Here is a 27,100-nt window from a genome sequence, read left to right as displayed (position 1 = left end):
TCCCAAAGTGCTGGGATTATAGGCATGAACCTTTTATTACCTTTTCTAAAAGGGTTGGTGGTTTAAAAAACCACCTGCTGAGGCCACGCTGAATGAGTTTGCCAGAGTCAGGTGTACTGGGCCCAAATCTAGCTTATCTGCGTATGAAATGGATAATAACAATAACAATAATAGCAGCTGTTTTCATCAAGTTCTTACTATGTACCAGGTCTTTTATAGGCATAATCTCATTTGTTTCCTGTATTATCTCATTTATTCGTTATAACAACCCTGTAAATTGGATCCTATTTCTATTCCCATTTTACAGATGAATAAACTGAAGCAGAGAAGGGGACTGACTGAGTTACTTAAAACCACCCACCTATTTCTGCAGTGGAACCCAGATTGTTCAACTGCAAAACCCAGCTCCTAAATAGTGAGATAGGTGGCCTTCCATAAGGAGATCATGGTATCAAACCAATGGGGTTGCTAAGATTAAACAGTAGCACATTTGCAAAAGTGCCTATAGGTAGGCATTCAATAAATGGCATATGCTGTGACTATTTACAAGCTTCACCTTCCAAGGAAAACATGCTAAATGCCTGTTAGCACCCCATGTCTCTCTCTAACACATCCTCTCTGATTCTACTATAGAACCACAGGTTAGAAATGAAAATAAATTTCACCATTTATCAAGCCAGTGTCAGGTCTGGGAGGCAGAAAATCCCCAGTGTTCTTCCTTGATAAAATCACACTCTAGCAAAAGGACTGATGTCTAGTATATTAAAAAACTCCAGGTTATAAAACAGAGGTATACCCAAGATGCCATAGGATCATTCACTCCAGAAACACTTGGCGCACTTTGTTCTAGGCCTTGGAGAAACACAGACTATGGAATAAAGGGGATAAAGTGGTTAGTTTTACTCAGGGAAGTGGGAGAGTCAAAAAATTAAAAAAAAAAAAAAGAAGAATTTCACAGAGAGAATATTCAAGGTGGGATTTTAAAGACAAAAAGCAGTTTGTCATGGTGGGAGGGGCATTCCAAGATAAAGGAACAGTCAATGTAAAGACATGGAGGAAGGAAAGTCTACAGCGTGTCTGAGGAGCAGAGAAGTTAGGTGTGGCTTGGGGTGTGGAGGTGCTTGTGGGCTGGCTGAGCAGATGGCAGTAGAGGTGACTGCAGGAAGGAAATTACTATCCACCAAGAGTCTCCCAGGAGCCAGTACTATGCTGAATGCTTTATGAGTCATGCAGTTGATCTTCAGAGGAGCCAAGTGTAGTAGACACTAGTAGGTTAAACAATGTGGCCAAGGACCCTTCCTAGTAAGAAATGAAGCCAGGATGTGAAACATGTCAAGCACCCTCTGGGCTCTGCTGCCTCTCAGGTGGCAAATCAGGGACACCATAAGGCCAAACAGCCTCCTCCAAGATGCTGTTTTGGCTTGCCGTGCCACCTCTGCATGGGCGCCCCTTCTCTGGGGGGTTGTGGCATCTTGCCCTCACCATTTACCTAGCTCTTGGCCAAGCATTAGAAATGTGTGCTTTGGGATTGCACCTCTGAACACATCATGGGAAGAAGTGACATTTGACTTTCCTTTGGGTTGGGAGTGTTTGGCATTTCACAATTAAGACTTGTAAAAATTGCATCACGCTCTTTATGTTGGTGTCTGGGCATGGCTCCCTGTGGTAGCATTTTCATGATGGCTTTCTGCCTTTTCTTTTCAGCTTCCATGTGCCTGTTGTCAATATTCAAATGTAAGAAGAGCTTTTTTGATTGGGGAACATACAACATAGAAATGCCCCAACCTATGAAAGAACTCAACTGAGGGTGTGAAAAACTTTTCCAGAAGCCAGTAAATGAATGTTGGAAGATGTTAAAATAAGCAGACCTTTAATTCCTAGTTTTGTGGAAATCAGCCTCAAGAGGCATTGTAAATTTAAGGAAGTTCTTTTACTGTAGAGGCAAAGAAGAGAGAATCTCATTGAGCATAAGCTACATGCTCATCATTGTGCTGGGTGAAAAGGCTCAGCTCATGGAACATTTACTGAGGGTCTATATGAGGTGTTAAGGGCTGAACTGTGGCCTATGCAAATTCGTATGCCGAAGTCCTAACCTTCTGTATCTCAGAATGTGACTGTGTATGGAGATAGGGTCTTAATCCTTAGTTCTGTGGAAATCAGCCTCAAGAGGCTTTGTAAATTTAAGGAACCATTGTAAATTAAGGAAGTGATAATTAAGTTAATATGAGGCCATTAAGTTGGCCTCTAATCCAATATGATTGGTATCTTTATAAGAAGAGGAGACTAGGATACAGACATGCACAGAGAGAAGATCACGTGAACACAGGGAGAAGAACCCCATTTATAAGCCAAGGAGGGAGGCCTCAGCAGAAGCCAACCCTGCCAACACCTGGATCTTGGATGTCTGGCCTCCAAAACTGTGAGGAAATACATTTCTGTTGTTTAAACCACCTTGTCTGTATTACTTTATGGCAGTCCTGCCAAACTAATGCACCAGAGATTAGCAAACTCTTTTAAAATTAATTTTGATTTTTGATTTTTTGAGGCAGGGTCTCACTCTGGCACCCAGGCTGGAGTGTAGTGGTGCGATCATGGCTCACTGCAGTGTTGACCTCCTGGGCTCAGATGATCCTTCCTCCTTAGCCTCCCTAGTAGCTGGGACCAGTGCCCCCATGACTGGATAATAGCAAAATTTTTCTTAAAGAGCTAGATAAATAAGTGTTTTAGTTTTTGTGGGCAAATGGTCACTGCTGCAAATGATCAGTTCTGCTGTTGTGCAAAACCAGCCATAAATGAAATATAAACAAATGGTCATAGCTGTATGCCAATACAATTCTATTTACATAACCAGGCACTGGCCAAATATGGCCTGCAGGCCGTACTTTGCTGACCCCTGATCTATACTGACCAGGCTCTGTGCTGGGAGAATGAAGCCTCACTCAGCCTGAAGGAGTGCACAGTGTGGTGAGGAAGACACACAATGAAACAATTCTACACAGGATGGTTAGTGTAGAGTGGGAAACTCAGGATAGTAAGGGGAACAAGGGAAGGGCGTGTGGTCTAACTTGGGGTGGCTGGGTAAGGACGGAGATAGTCTCCTTGGAGGAAGTGAATGCGTGAGCTATGTATGGACTGAGACACATTTTACTTGATAATTCCTTTTCATCCTCTGCAATGTACTTATGGTCCTCCAGGCCTCAGGTTAAGGTCTTGAGCCTGCTGACTGGAGTCTCTCCAAGGATAAGGTGACTGTGTCAGTGGTCTCCAGGGTACTTCTGGCTCAGTCAGGCAAAGACTCTGGGGATGTTGCCCTCTCAGTGTGGGTTCCAGTCCCCTTCCTGAGCTTTCTCATTCTGCAGCCCACTGAGCTCATATAGTGACCTGGATACCCTGGCCCCAGGATACCGCCTCCTGAACTGCTGCATTCCATGGCTGTGATTCCCAGCTAGCCTGCCTGCATCCAAGTCATTGAAGGATGACACACCAGAGAAGCCCCTGTGATCATCAAGGCTGAATGGCTGGAGGCTGAGGGTGGCTCACATTTTGGGTTTGGGTCTTTCAAGCAGCATTGCCTGCATTGTTTTTCTACAGGATGCTGGACTGAGGAAGAACCTTAGAACTCAGAAAATTCAGCTTCCTTGTTTTACAGATCTGGGGAAAGTGGCCCAGACAAGGCAGAGGCTTGCCTAGGCTTTAAATGGGCCAGGACAGAATTCAGGCTTCCTGCCTCCTGGGCTGAAGGCAGGGGTTGCCTCTCTCAACCACTCATAGGGTAGCCTGTGGGAAGCTCAACTCTCAGAAGACATTGCCCTTTTCAACAGTCTTCATCTCTATTTTTTCAGCAGGGGACGTTATATTTTTTCTGGCAATAAAATATATATTAATTGCAGAATATTTGGGAGCTATACAGAGGTATTAATAAACAGAAACATTCATTTATGATGTTACCTCTCTGAAATGATCACTATGGACACATTGGCATATTTCCTTTAAGTTATTTTGCCATTTTTTAAAACCATAATTGAATTCTGATTTTTAATACAATTTTGATATTTACTTTTCGTGCTTTAATCTTTTAAGCATTTTCTCTTGCCATCAAAAATCTTCCTTTCCCTTTGCTGAGCTTGAATCTACTTGATTTGAGCTTTCTCTGGGCAACAGGCAATTTATGAGCCAAGCACGATGGAAGGAGCCCTTGGGATGGCATCAAAAGCTGGAGCTCTGTCCTGCCTCTGCTGTTGACTTGGTGGTAAAGTTAATCTGGTCTCACCCATTGACTGGTCCTCAGTTTCTTCATTTTTATGTAAGAGGGCTGGTCCGAATGCCCAAGGTACCTTCTGGCTCCAGAATGCTGCTCTATGTATTGCTTTTTTCTGTTAATGTGCTCAGATAGATTTGCTGACAGGTAGTTAAGAAAATTTCAAACTAGCTTTGCTTAAACACAACAGGATTCTAAATTCACTGTATCAGGAATGTTTTGAACAATTAAAGAAGACAGATTGCTCCATAGGGACAAACAGCTGAATGTAAAAACTGGAGATCATATTTCAATTTATGCCACTATTTAACAATAGTTTGAAGATGGGGAAGGTAGGAGGAGTGAATGGTGGGAAATCAGTCTCACTTCAGAGGGTCTACAGATAACACTTCTCTTTCTGGCCCTTTCCCTCCTTCGTGGTTCTTGGGGGTTCAACCCTGGTCTTTTCCTCTTCCTCTGGTAGAACTGAGAGTGAGTAAGGCTTCTTTTATAGTATACTCCTGTGTGTGTGATGATGGGGGTCGTATACTTTGGATTTTATTATAAAGCTAGAAGGAAATCAAAGCTGAAGGGTTTTGATTTATTTAAGTGTTTCGTGGGTTTTGGAGGTGAACTGACCTGGATATGAAGCTTGGGTCTGGCATTTTTACTTTGGGCAACTGCTCCGAGTCTCAGTCCCTAATCTGAAAAATGGAGATGGTAATGTCTAGCACAACAGAATTATTGAAGGGAATACACGAAACAACATTTATAACATACCTAGTGTATTTAGGAACACTATAAGGTGTATTATAATTATTATAATGGTACTAGGCTTGCACGTGTATATAATTTATGTATTAATTGTAAAGAGTGTGCTGTCTAACATTTTCAGACATAATTCTCAAGACACACTACCTGTAGCCTCTAGCATGAATGTGTGTGTTCTCTGTGTACAGAATGCACAGCAAATGAGATTCCTTTATAATCATCCGATAATTTTTCCTTGAGCAATGACAGAATTTTAAAACCTTTCTCTAGGAGAGATTTTGATAAGAGCTTTAGGTTGATTACTTTTTATATCCCATGTCCTGTTTGGCTGATAAGCTCCCAATCTCTGCATTTCACATTGTTTTTATCTTCCTGGACTGTACCCACCTTGTCACTGTCATCTTTTCAGCTGTCAGAATAAAATTGAAGGAAGACAGAGGGGGAGTGAGGCATTGGGAAGGGGTGGCTACACCCCCAGGCAAGGGTGACAGGTCAGTGCTTCCTTAGAAAAGGCTGTTCTGGTCACAGGAATTAAACACAATCTCTAGGATACAGGTCCTGTACTAATTTGGTACACAAAGTGTTACTCTCCTATTATGTTGAAGCTGTAGGCTTCCTCTTCGTCTTCCTTGAGCTAATGAAATCCTGAATTTTCACAATAGCTGCTTCTGTTCAATGTACCTTTTAATCCTATTGTTATTTCTTGGGAACCAATACGTTATGAAAGTCAGAATTTTAGAGTGGAAAGGGACCTTGGAAAATATTCAGTTCAATCTTTTCCTTGTCAAGAGGGAGCCAAAGCTAAGGGAAGACAAGAGACTTTCCCAAGTCACTCATCAGGTTAGCGACATCAGCACAGAATGTTAGTGCAGCTTCTTATCTAAGGGATTCACAGGGACCTTACTGGAGATAGGTTAGCCTTTGAGTTATTTATAATTGCACTGACATATTTATGGTTAAATGATCTGTTCTGGGTAGCTCCTTTCATAGTATGGTTTCAGTTATCAATAATTACTTGAGCTTATAAAGCCCTGATTTTACAGAGCTCCTTCAGATGCTGTTGGGAGAAAGATTCAACCAGTTTTGGAACCATTTTGCTGGATCCCCATTTGGAAAGCCTAGAAAACTAGCACTTCTTATGGAATGGAGCCCAAACAGAATCTGTTCCTGATTGAGAACTGTTACGGATGGAATATTTGTGTTCCAATTCATATGTCAAAATCCTATCCCCTAGTGTGAAAGTATTAAAAGGTATGACCTTTTAGGGGTGATTAGCTCATGAAGGTGGGGCCCCTATGAAAGAGATTAGTGCCCTTACAAGAAGGAAGGGCTACGGGAGCTTCCTCTTTTTTTCTCTCTGCTATGTGAGGATACAACATGAATACAGCTGTCTGCAAACCAGTAAGTGTCCTCATCCAGGACACTGGATCTGTCAGCACCTTGATTTTGGACTTGTCAGCTTCCATAATTGTGAGAAATAAATATTTGTTGTTTAAGCCACCCAGTCTATGGTAATTTGTTAGAGCAGCCTGAACTGACTAAGACAATGAATGTGATGGACACTGGTTTGCTCAGCATCCGTTTGAGTCTCCTTCTGTCATGCCTTCTTATAATATGGAGCTTGGAAAGCTAAAAACTACATTCATCAGACTGCTTGTGGCTGGATCTCTGCCATTAAGATACATCTATACAGGGGTGGAATGTTATACAGATGTGCTATTATTATTATTATTATTATTTGCTGTCTAGGAGAGTCATAGAGGCATTTGATTTTTTATGTGGCTACAGCAGAGGTCCCTAGTGGGACATCTGTTTGAATCCTAGCAAAGGTAGAGTACATTCTGGAGTCAGCACAGGCAGTGGTGGCTTCCTACTCGGTTAGGCAACTTCCTGTTTCTACATCTTCCTGATTATAGTAGGGGCAGCAGTTTTCTTAGAAGCTCAATTCTGCTGTAAGATTTTCAGAATTATTCCTGGAAGCTAAGCCTAGGTTCAGTTTCTTCAGCTCTTAGTAGCTCTGTAAGCCAGGGGTTGGCAAACTTTTCTGTAAGGGACCAGATAGTAATTGTTTTAAGTTTTACTTGCCATATGTTCTCTGTAATAACCCTTTCTCTGTAATAACAACACCTTGTGAAGGTCAGGAATGTGAGCAGCTATAGTTGGAAAATCTTAGAAACGCTCAGAAAGGTTATAACTTCCTCAAAGTCACCTAGTTTATAAAAAAGCGAGGTAGAACTTGAAACCAGGCTTACTGCCTCCCAGTCCAGTGCTTCTTCCAGGGATCTATTCTGGTCTTAGGAGCTTGCTGCTGAAGCTGGAATGACTTCAGAAGAGCCTGACAACATTTGGGATGCCACCTGTGGAAGTTTTGAGAGTGTTAAGAAACTTTGTGTAGAAAGGCCTGGTAGGAACTGTCTACAGTTGTGCTAGTCAATTTGTGGGCTGTGGCCAGCAGCACTTGGGAGCTTGTTATAAAAGCATACCCTCAGGCTTCATGTCAGATCTACTGAATCAGAATCTGCTTTTAAACAAGATCTCCAAGTGATTCACATGCATGATAAAGTTTGAGAAGTATGGGTAGACTATTCTTCAAAAAGAAGTGCTTACAATTGAATTGCCAAGGCTCAGGAGATACCGTGTACATAGTACAGTCGGAACCCAAGGCCATGGGGAAGTTAAGCAGTATTAAGAGGAGATATTAAGATATTACTGTTACGCTATTTGGCTAGGAGACCTGGGGATATCTGAATCTCCCTTGACCAACCATTGCTCCTCAGTATACATTTTCAGGGGGAGATATATGCTCAAGGAGGAAAAACAAAGTAAAATAAATCCTAAGATAGAAATGGAGTGAGCATGTTCCACACAAAATATTCTTTTACGTTTGCATTTTCTTATATAAAATTGCCCCAACAATCCTGTAATACAGGTACAGTTATTTTGTTTTCCACTTGAGGTGTATCGTCATTATCATCATCACCACCACCACCACCGCCATAAACCCTGCATAGCTTGTAATTCTGTTCTAAGTCCTTCATACACATAATAGACTTCATCCTTAGAATAATTTTATGAAGCAGCTTTATTTTCCAGATAGGAAGACTGAGGCATAGAAAATTTAAGTAACTTGCCCAAGGTCACACAACTAGTATGTGGTAGGGCTGAAATTCAAGCCCAGGCAATCGGTCTCCAGAGTGCATTCTTACAATTCCTACACCACACACCCTTTTGCTGAGCAGAACAGCCAACTTGCTTGAGATCACACAGCTAACAAATGGCAAAGGCAAGGCTTATACCCAGCATAGTCTCACTCCAGACTTGTGCTTTTACCACAACACAGTGTTCTCAAACAGGGAGAGATTCCTGGAATCCATCTTGGACTTCCTGCATCTGATATATAATTAAAAACAAACAAGCAAACCCAGAGATGATTCTATTGCCCAGCTCTGGTCAAGCTGCATGGTACTATCCTATTTTGCCTTTTTGCTCAGTTAGACATATTTGTAATTTCTACTGGATTGTTAGTTTATTAAAGACATGTTGTGTGTTTTATTTATCTCTATGTCTCCAGTGCCTAGTTCAAGACTTGTCTCACAGTAGGTCCCCTATCAATGTTTGTGATTAGAACTGACCTGATTACTGCCCAAGGGCCCATTACTTTGGGGCAGTGGTTCTCAAATATGGGTATGCATCACATGGAATATTTGTTAAAACAGTGATTACTGGGCCCCACCTCCAGAGTTTATGATTCACTAGGGCTTAAACATTTGCATTTCTATCAACTTGCCAGGAGATGCTGATGCTGCTGGCCTGGAGACCACACTTTGAGAACCATGGGCCTAAGAAAACTTTAGAGAGGAAAGAAAAAACTGGGCAGGGCCTTGAAGGTTTCACAGGGAACACAGACAAGTGAGGAATGTTGTTATAATGTTTAAAGTTCATGTTTCAAGAGATAACTCACTATACCTTGTCAAGAGTACATGACCCCATAAATCAATATGAGAAAATATGACATCTGATAATACTCACATTGAGTTGTGTCTTTAATTTCATCATATTCAGTTATGTGGAAAAGTGCAGATGTAGACTCTAGTAATCATCAACTAATTGGGAATGCATGGTCAATCTTTTAATTTTCTAAAAATCTGTCATTATTAGAAATTCATCATTACAAGGTACAGTGCATTTAATTGGTATTGATTTGAATGTAACACATTTCATTAAGACATATTTGGGTTAGAAATTAGAAAAGGAAATATTATCTAAAACATAAATGGACAAAATAGACAGGCAAAGAGGCTACATGCTATTATTTGCTCTTACTGATTCCTAGCAGAGTGGAGACAGTTGGTCATTGAGGCCAACAGTGCATGTGTAGAGCAAACTAGCATATAACTAGGAAATTTGGGAACCCTTTGGTCTCCTTTGAGCATTTTATCCCAGAAAAAGGGATAGGAGGTGGGGCAAGAGATGTTTCTCTTTACCAGTCTTTCTCCTTTCTAATCAGATTCTCCCAGGAATCACATCCTGAGAAGAACGTAGATAACCTGGAGCTACCCAGAGGATGATGTCCAGTCTGGAAAATTATAGGGAAGAAGGAAGCAGAACTTTCTTCTAGAGAAGGAAGCAGCCTTTATATCTTTTCTTGAATTTCTAAATATTCTCGATGTGTTGCTGTCTGACAGTGCACATTGCAATTTATGAATTTGCTTACTTATCTCTCTCTCCTGCCTCACCACTGAGTTCCTTGAGAGATGGGATTAGGTCTTACTTACCCCTAGATCTCTAGCATCAAACATAAATCTTGAATAGTAGGAGACCTCAATAAATGTTTGTTGACTTTAATTTAAATATTGGAATGTTGTCTTGGGAATAGGCAGTGCACTTGGTCTGTGTGACCCAGATGACAGAACTGGTTGTGAGTGGGTATGAAGATGGAAACGTATTGTGGTCTATTCAATCAGTTTTTGCATCTACATTTATACCAGAAGAGTAAATGAGATGATTCTGTAACGTGCTTGCACAGTGCCTGAAGCACAGTAAATATTCAAAGTTTTCTGTTATTATTACCATTATCAAATAGCCTTTTAACTTTCCATAGCTTAAATTCTAAGTTTTTATGGACGTCATGGTTTTGGGTAGAATTTCCATTTCTCCTTTTCCCTTCTCTTCTTCCTCCCTTTCCTTCTTCTTTCAACTATGATTCATCCTATCTTTCTATTAATCTATCTATCCAACTGCCTAACTGCCTATCCACTCATTCTCTCAACTATGCTTTCATCCATTCACACCTGTATTTAATTACTTACTTAAACTAGCCATTCGTCTTTAATTGCGTGGCTGTGCTGTAGTGGAAAGTGTTTGAATACAGTCATATCACACCCTGTTGAATCCTTGGGCAGTGTTGGCTGTAATAGACAGTGGGGACATTGATATTGGTATTTAGTGTGGCTGAGAGGTAGACTGTGAACCCTGCCGAAGTGACAATTCATGGCATTTCTGAGAGCCATTGAAGTCTGTGGTCCCCATCAGGGCACTCTGGGAAGCCACTCAAAACAGCAGTATCTGAGCTGTGATGTGCACATTTACAATTAGATGGTATTATTCATCACAGTAATATTTTATTTAAAGAAACCAATAAAGCAGATGGAGACTGCTGAAGATGTGACTATTTTAGCTGGCATGTTTGTTCAGCAACTGGCACAATAACAGAGATGCAGAAAGGAAGATGAGATGGGAAACACCAATTATTTTTTCTTGGAGAGGGGAACTGAGATCACAGTTTTGACCTTCACAGAGCTTAAAATTATCTGTATTCTAGTAATTTCAAGATGATATGAGACACTTGACAGAGTGGGAAAAAAATAAGGCTGTGGCTTTTACATTTGATTCCCTTGTACAGCTGAGTTAATTGAACAATATCTAGAGCAAGACAAATGATCCTAAAAATATAGCAGAAAGAGCATGGGTTTGGTGTTGTTCAGATCAAGGTAGGGATTCCTGCTCTTCTGCTTACCAGCTGTGTGTTCTTGGGCAAGTCATTTAACCTTTCTGAGCTTTAATTTCCTTACAAGTAAATGAGATATAATAATACCATTATATTATTAAATGAGGATTAATATGAAATAATGTTGATAAAGCAGATGATAGAATGCTAGATGCAGCTCAATACATGTTGGTTCCAACACTACATCCTAATCAGGTCACACCTGGAATATTGTGTGCTCTTCTGCATAAATGCTATAGTAGTTTAGTGTGTGCCCTGAAGAGTGACCAGGATGATGAGGGACTTGAATTCATGTCCTGTGTCCAGTTGAAAGGGGACAAAATATCTAACCTGAAGAGGATAAACTTGAGAGAGACAATATTGAGATCTTTAACTATTGAAGTATTTTGGAGAAAGAGGATATAGACTTACTGCCGATCTTTCCCCCAAGAGACTGATGAGTGAGTGAAAGCTACAGGCAGATACATTTCAGCTCAAATATGAAATAAATACTCCAAGAAAACAACTTGTAGTAGTGGGTCCAACAGAAGGGAAGGGAAAAGGCTGTCTGGAAGAGGATATGAGTGCTCTAGATCTTGAGAGTGCAGTGCTGTCCCAAACAGCCTGGGGACATTGGCAGTGTTGGGTTATCCTGGGCAGGGAGACACAAGATGTGAAGGCATGGTGACCTGGAACAGCACAATGTACCTAGGGAGCCATACACTGTTGGCAAACTCTGGAACTTGGATAAGGTGGAGTTGAGGCAAGTGGCAGAATGTGATAGGTATTGAGGGATCAGGAATCTCTGAATTTAGAGATATTTCTGAGATAATGGAAGGTTTTCAGTTGGAGAATGGTATGTTCAGATTTATCTATCATAACAGAAAAAAACAGTCACAAACAGGATAGACACAACCACCACTTCCAGCTCTACCATTCAGTGTGTAACCTTGGGCAAGTCATTTAGGCCTCTAAAAAACACGTGTAAAATGGAGTTCATAATTCTGCATTGCTTCTGGGGGGGGAACAGGGGCACTGACATAAAAACTGAATGCATGATGGATATTGAAACACATGAGAAAACTGCACAGTGCCTTGGCCAGTTAAAGGATGATTATCTTCTTGCTATTTTCCCTGACTCCTGGTGAAGATAAGGAATGAGACAAAGGTCTGAGAATAGTCATTTCTAAAGATCTTGGTTCCTTTTTTGCATTTTTTTTTCTTTTTTTACTTTGACCAGCTTAAACCAACCATAGTGATATCCTGATTCCCTATCTCATTTCATAGAGCCAAGGGGAACCAAAAATGTTCTGGCTCTTCCTTGTGGTCTCTGCCAATGCTTGCTGTGCAGTCCAGATGTTGGGGTGCCTGAGCTGTGTAAATTGCAAAGTGCTGTCGCATAGGAAGATGCTGTATCCACATCTCACATCTCTATTAAAGCATCAATCTCATGGTATTATAAGATGAAGCCTGAGAAAGGTTATAGTGTGCTATGGTCCCTAGATGCTCCATCTAAAAATTGGGAATCAAATTCCTGACACCCAAGGCTATGATAAGGACCAAATGAGGTTTAATAAAGTACCTGGTATATAGCATATATAATTAAAAACAACAAGAAGAAAAACAACAATACAAACTATAAGAAACAATAATCATTTAAGGGGATATACAAATTAACATAAATATATCGTTTAAACATATGTATATACAGTATGTAGCCAGGTACTTTTGTTGTTTGAATTAGAAATAAAATCAAGAAAAAAAAAAAAAGGCACTGAATAAGCCTGTGTGAATATGTTTCTTCAACACTAAGACAAGAGTCGCACATTGCATTAGAATGTTCTCCAGCCCGGAGTGTGATTGTGTCTCGGCCAAGCTACAGAACAATTCTGGAGGCACAACCTCTACAAAGGCACGGAGGTGGGCCCTGTAGCCCAAGGAACATCAACACAGACTTCAATTATGGCTCCTGGGTACTGACCACAGCCACAGCTTTTAATGGCTCTTCACAGCTCTTCCACCTTATTGAGCTCTTGATTGCTTTATTTCCTTGGAAAGCTGTTGTATCTTCTCTACTTGCTCCCATTATGGACTGAACCTGCACCCACTCTCCAGGTGCCTGCCTTTTTAGATGGAGTCTGAGATCTACTTTTCCATGGAATGCCTCCTTATCTCTCTGGAGGAGGCTCCTGGGTGGTCCTACCAGAGGTAGAGGACTGGCCCTGGTAGCTATGACAGAGCTTTTGAGTTCTGCTTATGAGTGGCTGTGGGACAGGAGCAGGGGACATTCTTAGGATGAACACCGACTGCTTGCTTTCTCAAGATGGCTTCCAGAGTATCCTCAACTTCAGCTCATAGAAATGAATTTTGAGGAATCCCCAACATCAACCTGGATACATTCTTACCATTTTTGGAGCATTTTTCCTCGTACCATCTGGATTTTGACAGTATTTGCAAGAGGTCATAGCGTTCTCTTCAATATTACATAGTAGCAGTATTATACAACAGAAACATTTTGGTACTTAAAGTTAGACCATCACTAGAATTTGAGTCTGGGATCTACTCCTTATTAACTTATTCTAAGAAATTATTTCAAACTCTTTATGCCTCAGTTTCCACATGTTAGAAGTGGGAATGATAACCAACTTTTTAGAGTTATGATTTCTGAGAGATAATGTAACTTGCCTGAAACCCAACCCCATTCAATGTTATATTTTCAAATGTCAAAGTAATCGACAAGCCATTTAGCTCTTTATCAAATATTATCTTGAATACACTAAGTGTAGGGTATATTTGTACAAATAAATTTTATTGAAACATTTCTTCCTTCATCACTCTGTTTCTCAATATCTTTCACACATCACCATTTCTCCAAGACTTTCTCCTTCTGTACACCATTGTGTCCACAGTCTCTCATAAAAAACAGCCTGTGAAACCTCCCTGGTCTTACTTTTCTCCTATTTCTGCCTTTCCTGGCTTTGCCCAAAAAAATGGGGGGCCCTGGAACTAATATTACAAACCTGAATCCTTCTATCATAGGAAAGGGAAAGGGAGGGTGGGATGCAATCACAAACACAACCTGAATAACTGAATGGAGAGTGAAGAATTGGCTACCAGAACCCAAAGCTAGAAACAAAGGGATGATGAGCGCCACATTCTAAGGAAAATTTGCAGTGGGCACACAGTAAACATTCCAACCTGACCTCGTCCCCCACTCACCCTCCCAGCTGTTTACAAAGACTAGGGAGACAGAGGGAAGTCCTTCAACTGTGTTGTTAACCTAGCCCATCACAGGGTGAAAGAATCCTCTGTAAAGACTGGGGGTATGAGCAAGAAGCAGAGAAAGATTTCTCCTTCTCTAGCTGTGAGTCTGTTTCACTGCAGAAACAGACTTACAACTAGGGAAGTCTTTCACTGGTGTACTACATGCCTATCTGCGCAGGAGGTACAGAAAACTGGAGAGGGATAGAGTCAATAGAAGAACAGAGAAGGGGTAGTAGCTGGGTCAGTTACACTGTCCATGGGTGGAATGGTAAGGAGGGGTGAATTTTCTCAGAGTCAAGGGTCTACCATGGAAAGCAGCCAATCTAGAACCATCTGGTATGTCTTATCTAATATACTGGCTGCCGGGAGTGAGGGCTGGCTGTAATAGTTGGTGGGGTAGATCATATTGGATGGAAGCTGGGGCACAAGGGCAGGTTTCGAAGAGGTTGGCCAAGGTATGAGCTTCCTTCCTCATCAGAGGGCTGCCCCTGCTGGCCCCTGAAGAACTCTCACCTGTGTCTATAGAAACTCCAGTGTTTGGACATCTGCCACCTACAGAACATTGTGCCCAGCCTGAGAAGCTCACAACAGAACCCAGATAAGTAACAGAAACTTGTTTCCTTCCATCTTCTGTTCCCTGATTTAAGTTATGGGCATGCTTACCTCTCTGTTACCTCCATGACAAGTTGCTGAGGCCAAGGCCTGGCTAGCCCTTGTGGGGAGAGGATGAGATAAGCATTAAATAGGAGATTAGATTGAAGTTTAAAATGAGGCTGGGCACTTTTCGACCTGAAAGCAACCAGGAGAGTACGAAATCTGCCTCAGGTGTCATTAAGGGGTGAGAAAGGAAGATTTGGCCACATGGTTGAAGGTGGTGATCAGAGAAAATATAAAACCTGTTTATATTTGTGGCCTGCTGAATTCAGACTGTTCAATAAGCCAGTTACATTTGATGAATTTTCTTTTATCTCTGATACAATATAGATGAAAATGTTCTGTAAACTGGGATGTACTATACAAATATTAGTTATGATTAATAATCATTACAAAAGAGTAGAGAAATAACATGAGGGTTTTTTGACTTTCTCAATATTATTTTAGAAATCTAAAGCATAATTCTTAGTCTGGAGTGAGGCAGAATTAACCTAGCACATGGCCATCGGGGAGCAGGGCAAGTGAAGTGCTTTTGATACAAGAGCTGTTTGGCTCAGGACTCTGTCTGGGCAGGGGGTATGTAATTCCACATCCTCCTTGATGACATCACCATTTCTTGCAGACATTCAAGACTCTTTGAATATCTCTTCTACTCTTATCTCTTCAAGCTATAGCTAAAATTTTAAATTCTACTTCTGAAATGCTTTCATTACCAATCCTCTCTCTCTACCTTTATTTACAAAATACAAACCACTCAATGAGTGTCAGGTACTGTATACACGTGCTCCTTCAGGCCTCACAGCAGCTCCATGAGGTGTGTACTACATCATCTCCAATATACAGATGAGAAGACTGAAACTCTGAGAGGGGAAATAACAGACCCACACTCAGATGGCTAGTAGGTGGCAGAAGGAAATCTTGACCAAGAGCTTTACCTCAGCCTAAGTGGTTCCCCATGTGTATTAATCCAATTTCATACTGCTATGAAGAAATACCTGAGACTGCATAATTTATAAAAACAAAAGAGAGGTTTAATGAACTCATAGTTCCACATGGCTGGGGAGGCCTCAAAATCATGGCAGAAGGCAAAGGAGGAGCAAAGACACATCTTACATGGTGGCAGGCAAGAGAGCATGTGAAGGGGAACTGCCCTTTATAAAACCATCAGATCTCATGAGACTTATTCACGATCTTGCGAACAGCATGGGAAAATCCTGCCCCCATGATTCAATTACCTCCCACCAGTTCCCTCCCATGACATGTGGGGATTATGAGAACTACAATTCAAGATGAAATTGGGGTGGGGACACAGCCATACCATATCACCATGTGAATTCTCTCCATGTCCATCCATCCTCCACACTGCTACCAGAGTGCTCTTTCCAAGTCTGCTGGTGCCATTGTCCTGATTAAAACCCCTAAAAGATGAGGCATATTCCACAACCTCAGCTTGGTGTGTGCCCTCTCCATGAGCCGATCCTAGCCTCTCTCAGGCTCTGTACTCCACAGAGCTGCTGGACCACATCACAGCATCACAGTCTTGGAATACCTCTGCTTTTTTTTTTTTCCAACTTGGTTTTTCCGCCTGGATACCTGATGGTCCTTCTCTGTCCTTCTTCAAGTACTGGAGAAGCAGTTATGTGTGATGGCTAAAGCAGAGCCTCAGGAGAAAGAGAGATCTGACTTCAGCCTCTTCCTAGCTACATGAACTAGGGTACTTCGTGGAAGAAAATTTTTCCATGGGGTGGGGAGCAGGGTGATAGTTTTGGGATGAAACTTCCACCTCAGATCATCAGGCATTAGTTAGATTCTTATAAGGAGCATGCAACGTAGATCCCTCACATGCACAGTTCACAGTAGGGTCCATGCTCCTACGAGAATCTAATGCCACCGCTGATCTGACAGGAGACAGAGCTCAGGTGGTAATTCTCACTCACCTCCTGCTGTGCAGCCTGGTTTGTAACAGGCCAGGGACCCATACTGGTCCATGGCCCAGAAGGGGAGGACCCTTGCTTTATAAAACAATGAAGGGAGACCTAAGTTGCCACACTCAGCCTCCTCATATGTGATGCCCTGTGCCAACTTAGGGCCCTGCAGAGAGTCCCCACTAGCAAGAAGGCCTTCACCAGATGTGCCTCCTTGACCTTGGACTTCTCAGCCTCCAGAACTGTAAGAAATATATTCCTTTTCTTTATAAATTACCCTATTTCAGGTATTTTGTTATAAGCAACAGAAAATGGACTAGGACACCTTCTGCACCTTCTGAGAGTATTTCCTGAGATGTGGCTGGGGGGTGTGGGAGTTATACTATCTTTTATAATATATAATCCTGAAAGGTAGGCATTCTACAATTGAGGAAACCAAGGCCTGGAGCAATTAGGAGATTAGGATTAGCCTCAACCTGTCAGGATTTGCCAGGCAATAAGGAGTTGAAGACAAATCTGGAAACAGAATAATCTAAATTCAAACACAAAATTCTTTCTTCTATACCAACCTGCTTTGTACGGTGGATGAGATACTTGACTACTCTTAAAGAGTCTTTCTAACCTCTTGCTCTCAAATGATGAGATGATTAAGTGAATGAATAAATGAATTAGTAATAAAGCACTAATTGGTTAAAAGTAAACAAGATCTCACAAGGTAGCAAATGAGAGTTTGACTTTAAGTGCAAGTATTCAAAGCTAGCAGAGGCCCTTCCCAGATCCCTTAGTGGTAGGATGCAGACTTAGACTATACAGAATTCAAGTATTAAAGTGTGTTAGTGTCTTCAGAATAAATAGACAAATATTTTAATTTTTGTGAGTTAGTTCCTAAGGAGTTAAAAATAAAGATGTGGCTTTGTCCCACCTCCCAACTATCTAGACCTAATCAAAGCAATACTGCTGTTATCAAGTTCAAGACTTGGGGTCTCATTAAATATTCCTTTATAAATAAGGATTCTGTGCTTTAAAAAAATAGTTGGAAACCACTCTAAGTGATCAGCTGCCACAAGATGGCTTGGGAAGATCTCCAGAGCAGGGGTGGGAGGGATGGTTGACAGATACTGTTTAGCTGAATGCCACTATTCCTCCCCAACTCCCAGTCTCTTTTTACTCAAACACATGCCTGACTGATGTTCGTAGCTTACAGAGAGCTTTCACACATATTACAGTGGATTCCAACAATGACCCTGAAGATCACACAGGAGTGTGTCCCCTCCAGTTAAAAAATGAGAAAACTAAAGTTGGAAACAGTGAGTAGCTACAAAGTGGCAGGGCCTGGGCTGGGACATCCATGTTCATCTCTCTCTGATTTTGTCGTTCTATCAGTCTTTGTGGTAACTTTTCACTAAGCAGATCCAATTTTGCTATAAAGTTCTTTAGAAGAAATACAAGCCAGAAGTTTTGCCTGGCTTAAATTTGACATCCTCTACTCTCAAAAGCATGTGTCTAATTTGGTGATGGGGACCTAGAAGGAGAAGAGTGCCACCAGACTTGGAGCTCAGGGGGATTTGTATTTCAGAAATGTAACCCCATACGTGCAAAATTTCTTGCATCTCTGCTGGTCACAGTAACTTGGAGGGGGAGGGGAGGGTCTAACCTACTGAAGAATGTGGCATCTCTTGGGTACTTTTCTGTTCAGTTAACCTGGCATTTGTTACAGCTTTTTCCACAAGAATCCAATGGAGCAACTCCCTCCTAGCAAAATATAGGCACAATGTTACTGCACAAAAAGCACTGGATGTGAGTTGGGGTATTTGGTTCCCACTTGGCTTCTACCATTAAATGCTTGGTATTCTTGGACAGTCACATTCCTTCCCAGAGTCTTTTTGTCATTTATAACTGAGGTGTCCACTCTAACAATCTATGACTGCAGCAGCCTCTTACTTCCTTCTAAGCTCTGCTTCTCTTGGCTATGACTGCCAGACTCAAGTCTCTTTGATCTGAGCTACATATCAACTGGCTTCTTTTGGTCCTTGTCTACGTATGGAATGTGTCTGAACCTAAACTTAGTCATGTTTCACAGAGATATTTGATGCAGGGCCTTGGAAGTCCACTTGAATAATTTTCTATATGTCCAATGAGTTTCTTCATTTCCTGCTCCTGAGCTAACAGGAAGTCATGTGACCTCACTGTTCAGCAGGTGACCACCACTCATCACTGCCCCAGACCATTTCCTACATGCACGATCAAATGGAGCTACTGCAAATCACCTCAACAGTCTCTCTTTATCTCATGAGGGCTTGGCACTGAGCTCAGAGCAATGGCGAACTTTAGGGATCAGATTCCTGCTGCTAGGAGGTTAATTAAAATTCCAGGGCCTGAGGTAGCTTTATTTTCCCTGCTGGGTTGGAGCAGAAGGGTCTAATTGCAATCAATGCAGCCTCCTTTCTATTCCTTCCCCAGGTTGCTCTGACTTGGAAGATAGCTTTAGATGAAAAGAAAGAGGTAACAGGGTAAACAGGTGAAGTTAAGAGGAGGAGAGAGAAAATAGAGACAAAGTGACCGATACAGAGAGTCGGTTCCTGCATACTCTGTTGGTGGAGTCTACACTGGGCAGCATCACTTAGAAAAGAACCTGACCTTGAATAGCAGGAGCCTTAAATGTGTTCATGCCATTTGATCCAGTAATTCCACTTTACAAATCTGTCCTACGGACCTGATCAGAAAAACAAATAAAGCTTTATGCACAGGCATGCTTATCACAGGGATGTTAAGTATAAATGAATACTGGAAATAATCTAAGTGTCTGAGCTGTGATAGGTTACGTAAATTGTGACTCATCTATATAGGATGCAACATTCTGTAGCAATTTAAAATGATGTTAAGGAAGGCATTTTTATGGCATGGTTAAATGCTTATGAAGTAATGTTAAGCAAAATCAAGCAGAACAATTTTTAGAAAGAAATTATCAATAATATTATATGCTGATAAAATAGTGCTTATGTATCCTGGAAAGAAATATAGCAACATGTTAACAGTGGTTGAATTGTCAGATGGGATAAAATTTGCTTGAATTTTCAAATTTTTATAATGATCGTGTAATTTTTTTATAATTAAAAAGGAAGATAAAATTAAAGAGAACTAAAGGGCTATTTTCTCCCTTGAAATCATGAATATTTTGGACCAACCTCTATTGCAATGGCCCTTGAGTCTGTAAGCTTAGCCTTAAGCCAGTAGGCTTTTGGTTCTATCAACAACCAAATAAAAAAAAAAACCCTGTTTAAAGGCTAAAGATTACATCTGGCAGTGGGCAATATTCTGAAAGCTGAAGAATCATCTTCTCTAAGGAGCCTTTCCTGGTTCACATCAGGCACCTCTCTGTGTTCCCAGGTCCTGCGTATAGACCACCTGTGCTTTATCATTTAAAGGATTTTGTGGTGTTTAGGGATGGGAGGGATCTTAGAGATGATTTAGTTCATATGTTAGTTCTTTCATTCATGTATTCACTCATTCATTATAAATAACATTTCTTGAGCTCTGAGTTAGGCACTAAGGATTCATAACACATGGCCTTTACCTTAGAGCCTCTGACAGTGCAGTGGGTGGGGGCGAGGACTGCCGGCACAGAGTGGGAAACAGGTAATGATAGCCGTAGTGTGGGAGAGTTTATTCACCCTCTCTGGCACATAGGGCCCACTAAATGTTTAATGAATGGATGAATTGTGCACTGATAGGGGCCACAAAGGGTGCTATGTGACCTGGAGGGAAAGATATTCAACACAGTTCAAGGGTGATAGTGTTCAAAAAAATGACTCCTGGCCGGGTACGGTGGCTCACGCCTATAATCCCAGCACTTTGGGAGGCCGAGGCGGGCGGATCACGAGGTCAGGAGATCCAGACCATCCTGGCTAACACGGTGAAACCCCGTCTCTACTAAAAACACAAAAAATTAGCTCGGTGTGGTGGCTGGCACCTGTAGTCCCAGCCACTCGGGAGGCTGAGGCAGGAGAATGGCATGAACCTGGGAGGCGGAGCTTGCAGTGAGCCGAGATCCCACAACTGCACTCCAGCCTGGGTGACAGAGCAAGACTCTGTCCCCCCCCAAAAAAAAAAAGACTCCTGCAGGGGTCCCATCTTAGTAATGAGGTCTGTGTATTATGTAACCTGATAAAGGTTCAAAGTGCCTTGGTGACAGGGCTGAGCTTTGAATTCAAGTTTTAGATCTCTCAGTTCTTCCAACTATACAGAAGTCTGGATTTACCTTCAGGACTCAGCTCAGGGGTTCCCTTATCTGGGGATCTTGTCATGGCTTCTTCCCAGATGGTCAGCTGTCCCCCATCAGGGATCCCACAGCACCCTGTCCTCACTGCATCATAGCACTGAATGTCCAAGTTGGAATTGTTGTTGACTCACCTGCCCCTCTCCCCATAACACATTTCTTCAGTGCAGGACTCTGTCTTGTTTGCCATTGTATACTTAATGTCAAGCCCAGAGCCAGAACTCAGTAAGTATTTTATGAAAGATTTCTAACTGTTCCTAATTAGTGCCAATAAAATAAATATTGCAACTATCCTGGGTGTTGTCTTAAAGCTTAGTTTTCAGGCAGATTGCCTCGTTGGTGCTGACTCAGGTCTTGCTGGCTTCTGAGGCTCACTCATCCCTCATCACTTCCAAGTTTTGCCCTGAGAGCCAACTGTTACTCTGGCTTCCAGTGGTCACACTTTAATGGCCAAACTCAACTTCCTCCTCATGTTCTTGCCACACTTGTTCCTTTTCCAACTCTGCTCCTTTTCTGTGGTAGATGCTAGGGTCACATGTGCTGGGGATATGAGAGATGATAGAGTGGTCCATGCTTGGAGCAGCTGGAGGGTTGTGTTTCTTTCATTCTATCCTCCTTCACTAGCTTAGCTTGGACTGCCCTATCTCCTCATCAGCATGGTTCTTATGATCACTCTTGCTCCAACACTCACATAAACCTCTGTCTCACACCTAGACCCAACTTGGTGGCCAAAAGTTTGCCTGGGACAAGTGGCTGAGGAAAGAGTAGAATATGGGCAGAGTGGGGGCTTGGAGTCAGGCAAGCTAAGTGTGAATCCCCTTTTGGCTGTGAGAAAGTGACTGCTGTGCAGCTGTGGTTTTTGCCAAGGGGCTTCCATTTACCTTCTTTTTTGGTAATGAACCCTTGGCATTTCCCTGGGGAATTGCTCTCTCCCACACTGGTCTTCCAGGGTGCAGCACGTGACCCAAGCCTAGCCACACAGAGCCTTCTTTTGGCCACAGTGATGGGCTCAGGGAGGTGCACGTGGCATGCTCAGAACCAATAAGAGGAAATGAGAGTTCTGATGACACTTTTGGGAAAAAGAATCTGTTTTTTTTCCTATGGGTTCTGAAACTAAGAGAATTGCATGGGGCGGCAGCTGTTGTTACCAAGCTGAAACTTAAAACTGAGCAATGGGCCGGGTGCAGTGACTCACACCTGTAATCCCAGCACTTTGGGAGGCCGAGGCGGGTGGATCACCTGAGGTCAGGAGTTTGAGATTAGGCTGTCCAACATGGTGAAATCCTGTCTCTACTAAAAATACAAAAAATTAGCTGGGTTTGGTGGTGGGCACTGGTAATCCCAGCTACTTGTGGGGCTGAGACAGGAGAATCACTTGAATCCGGGAGGTGGAGGTTGCAGTGAGCCAAGATTGCACCACTGCACTCCAAACAAACAAACAAACAAACAAACAAAAAACTGAGCAATTTCTGTTCCAAGATGGCCAAACAGGAACAGCTCCAGTCTGTAGCTCCCAGCGTGATCAACACAGAAGACAGATGATTTCTGCATTTCCAACTGAGGTACCTGGTTCATCTCATTGGGACTGGTTGGACAGTGGGTGCAGCCCACAGAAGGCGAGCCAAAGCAGGGCAGGGCATCGCCTCACCTGGGAAGTGCAAGGTGTTGGGGGATTTTTACTTTTTAGCCAAGGGAAGCCATGACAGACTGTACCTGGAAAAACAGGACACTCTGCCCAAATACTAGGCTTTTCCAACAGTCTTAGCAAATGGCACACCAGGAAATTATATGCCCCCCTGGCTCAGTGGGTCCCATGCCCATGGAGCCTTGCTCACTGCTAGCGCAGCAGTCTGAGATCCACCCTCAAGGCAACAGCGTGGCAGGGGGAAGGGCATCCCCCATTGCTGAGGCTTGAGTAGATAAATGAAGCACTTGGGGAAACTCGAACTGGGCGGAGCCCACTGCAGCTCAGCAAGGCCTGCTGCCTCTGTAGACTCCACCTCTCGGGGCAGGGCATAACTGAAAAAAAGGCAGTAGAAACTTCTGCAGACTTAAACGTCCCTGTCTGACAGCTCTGAAGAGAGCAGTGGTTCTCCCAGCGTGGTGTTTGAGCTCTGAGAATGGAAAGACTGCCTCCTCAAGTGGAGCTCTGACCGCTGTGTAGCCTAACTGGGAGACACATCCCCTTAGGGGCTGACGGACACCTCATACAGGTGGGTGCCCCTCTGAGATGAAGCTTCCAGAGGAAGGATCAGGCAGCAATATTTGCTGTTCTGCAATACTCATTGTTCTGTAGCCTTCACTGGTAATACCCAGGCAAACAGAGTCTAGAGTGGACTTCCAGAAAACTCCAACAGACCTGCAGCTGAGGGACCTGACTGTTAGAAGGAAAACTAACAAACCTAAAGGAATAGTATCAACATCAACAAAAAGGACATCTACACCAAAACCCCATTTGTAGCTCACCAAGATAAAATACTAAAGGTAGATTAAAAACCACAAAGATGGGGAGAAACCAGAGCAAAAAAGCTGAATATTCTAAAAACTAGAGTGCCTCTTCTCCTCTGAAGGATTGCAGTTCCTTGGCAGCAGCAGAACAAAGCTGGATGGAGAATGACTTTGATGAGCTGACAGAAGTAGACTTCAGAAGGTTGGTAATAACAAACTTCTCCGAGCTACAGGAGGATGTGTGAACCCACTGCAAGGAAGCTAAAAACTGTGAAAAAAGATTAGATGAATGGCTAACTAGAATAAACAGCATAGAGAAGACCTTAAATGACCTGATGGAGCTGAAAACCATGGCACAAGAACTATGTGATGCATGCTGAAAGCCAATGCCGATTCAATCAAGTGGAAGAAAGGGTATCCAGTGACTGAAAGATCAAATTAATGAAATAAAGCGAGAAGAAGTTGGAGAGTAAAAGGCTCGCTCCGAAGCCTCCATGAAATATGGGAGTATGTGAAAAGACCAAATCTGTTCTGATTGGTGTACCTGAAAGTGATGGGGAGAATGGAACCAGAAGAGTTGGAAAAACACTCTTCAGGATATTATTCAGGAGAACTTCCCCAACCTAGCAAGGCAAGCCAACATTCAAATTCAGGAAATACAAAAAACACCACAAAGATACTCCTTGAGAAGAGCAAATCCAACACACATTATTGTCAGATTCATCAAGATTGAAATGAAGGAAAAAATGTTAAGGGCAGCCAGAGAGAAAGGGCTTCCACAAAGGGAAGCCCATCAGACTAACAGCAGATCTCTCGGCAGAAACTCTACAAGCCAGAGGAGAGTGGGGGCCAATATTCAACATTGTTAAAGAAAAGAATTTTCAATCCAGAATTTCATATCCAGCCAAACTAAACTTCCTAAGTGAAGGAGAAATAAAATCCTTTACAGACAAGCAAATGCTGAGAGATTTTGACACCACCAGACCTGCCTTACAAGAGCTCCTAAACGAAGCACTAAACATGGAAAGGAACAACCAGTACCAGTGACTGCAAAAAACATGCCAAATTGTAAAGATCATTGATGCCAGGAAGCAACTGCATTAACTAACAGGCAAAATAACCAGTTAACATCTTAATGACAGGATCAAATTTACACATAACAATATTAACCTTAAATGTAAATGGTCTAAATGCCCCAATTAAAAGACACAGACTGGCAAACTGGATGAAGAGTCAAGACCCATCACTGTGTTGTATTCAGGAGACCCATCTCATGTGCAGAGACACACATAGGCTCAAAATAAAGGGATGGAAGAAGATCTACCAACCAAATGGAAAGCAAAAAAAAAAAAAAAAGCAAGGGTTGCAATCCTAGTCAGTGATAAAACAGACTTTAGACCAACAAAGATCAAAAGAGACAAAGAAGGCCATTACATAATGGTAAAGGGATCAATTCAACAAGAAGAGCTAACTATCTTAAATATATGTGCACCCAATACAGTAGCACCCAGATGCATAAAGCAAGTCCTTGGAGACCTGAAAAGAGACTTAGACTCCCAAACAATAATAGTGGGAGACTTTAACACCCCACTGTCAATATTAGACAGACCAAGACAGAACATTAACAAGGATATCCAGGGCTTGAACTCAGCTCTGCACCAAGCAGACCTAATAGACATCTGCAGAACTCTTCAACCCAAATCAACAATTTACATTCTTCTCAGCACCACATCACACCTATTCCAGAATTGACCACATAGTTGGAAGTAAAGCACTCCACAGCAAATGTAAAAGAACAGAAATTATAACAAACTGTCTCTCAGACCACAGTGCAATCAAATTAGAACTCAGGATTTAGAAACTCACTCAAAACTGCACAACTAAATGGAAATGGAACAACCTGCTCCTGAATGACTACTGGGTAAATAATGAAATGAAGGCAGAAATAAAGATGTTCTTTGAAACCAATGAGAACAAAGACACAATGTACCAGAATCTCTGGGACACATTTAAAGCAGTGTGTAGAGGGAAATTTAAAGCACTAAATGCCCACAAGAGAAAGCACAAAAGATCTAAAATTGACACCCTAACATCACAATTAAAAGAACTAGAGAAGCAAGAGCAAACAAATTCAAAAGCTAGCAGAAGGCAAGAAATAACTAAGATCAGAGCAGAACTGAAGGAGATAGCGACATCAGAAACCCTTCAAAAAAAATAAATGAATCCAGGAGCTGGTTTTTTGAAAAGATCAACAAAATTAATAGCCTGTTAGCAAGACTAATAAAGAAAAAAAGAGAAGAATCAAATAGATGCAATAAAAAATGATAAAGGGGATATCACCACTGACCCCCACAGAAATACAAACTACCATCAGAGAATACTATAAACACCTCTATGCAAATAAACTAGAAAATCTAGAAGAAATGGATAAATTCCCGGACATATACACCCTCCCAAGACTAAACCAGGAAGAAGTTGAATCTCTGAATAAACCAATAACAGGCTCTGAAATTGAGGCAATAATTAATAGCCTACCAACCAAAAAAAGTCCAGGACCAGACAGATTCACAGCCAAATTCTACCAGAGGTACAAAGAGGAACTGGTACCATTCCTTCTGAAAGTATTCCAATCAACAGAAAAAGAGGGAATCCTCCCTAACTCATTTTATGATGCCAGCATCATCCCAATACCAAAGCCTGGCAGAGACACAACAGAAAAAGAGAATTTTAGATCAATATCACTAATGAACATTGAAAATCCTCAATAAAATACTGGCAAACCGAATCCAACAGCACACCAACAAAGCTCAGCCACCACCAGGTTGGCTTCATCCCTGGGATGCAAGGCTGGTTCAACATATGCAAATCAATAAACATATTCCATCACATAAACAGAACCAATGACAAAAGCCACATAATTATCTCAGTAGATGCAGAAAAGGCCTTTGACAAAATTCAACACCCTTCATGCTAAAAATTCTCAATAAACTAGGTATTGATGGAATATATCTCAAAATATTAAGAGCTATTTATGACAAACCCACAGCCAATATCATACTGAATGGGCAAAAACTGGAAGCATTCCCTTTGAAAACTGACACAAGACAGGGATGCCCTCTCTCACCACTTCTGTTCAACAAAGTGTTGGAAGTTCTGGCTAAGGCAATCAGGCAAGAGAAAGAAATAAGGGGTATTCAGTTAGGAAAAGAGGAAGTCAAATTGTCCCTGTTTGCAGATGATATATTTAGAAAACCCCATTATCTCAACCCCAAATCTCCTTAAGTTGATAAGCAACTTTAGCAAAGTCTCAGGATACAAAATCAACGTGCAAAAATCACAAGCATTCCTATACACCAAGAACATACAAACAGACAGCCAAATTATGAGTGAACTCCCATTCACAATTGCTACAAAGAGAATAAAATACCTAGGAATCCGACTTACAAGAGATGAGAAGGACCTCTTCAAGGAGAACTTCAAGTCACTGCTCAATGAAACGAAAGAGGACACAATCAAATGGAAGAACATTCCATGCTCAT

General features: G+C 41.9%; 1 long non-coding RNA gene across 1 annotated transcript in view; it reads right to left on the bottom strand.

The window, feature by feature from the left end:
• Positions 1–27,100, bottom strand: part of LOC110741317 — a 2,275,404-nt gene that overhangs the window by 89,487 nt on the left and 2,158,817 nt on the right. The gene's annotated exons all lie outside the window — the stretch shown is intronic.

The sequence above is a fragment of the Papio anubis genome, chromosome 12, assembly GCF_008728515.1.
Source record: "Papio anubis isolate 15944 chromosome 12, Panubis1.0, whole genome shotgun sequence".
In the NCBI taxonomy this organism is placed as follows: domain Eukaryota; kingdom Metazoa; phylum Chordata; class Mammalia; order Primates; family Cercopithecidae; genus Papio; species Papio anubis.
This window is presented reverse-complemented; position numbering and strand designations above follow the sequence as displayed.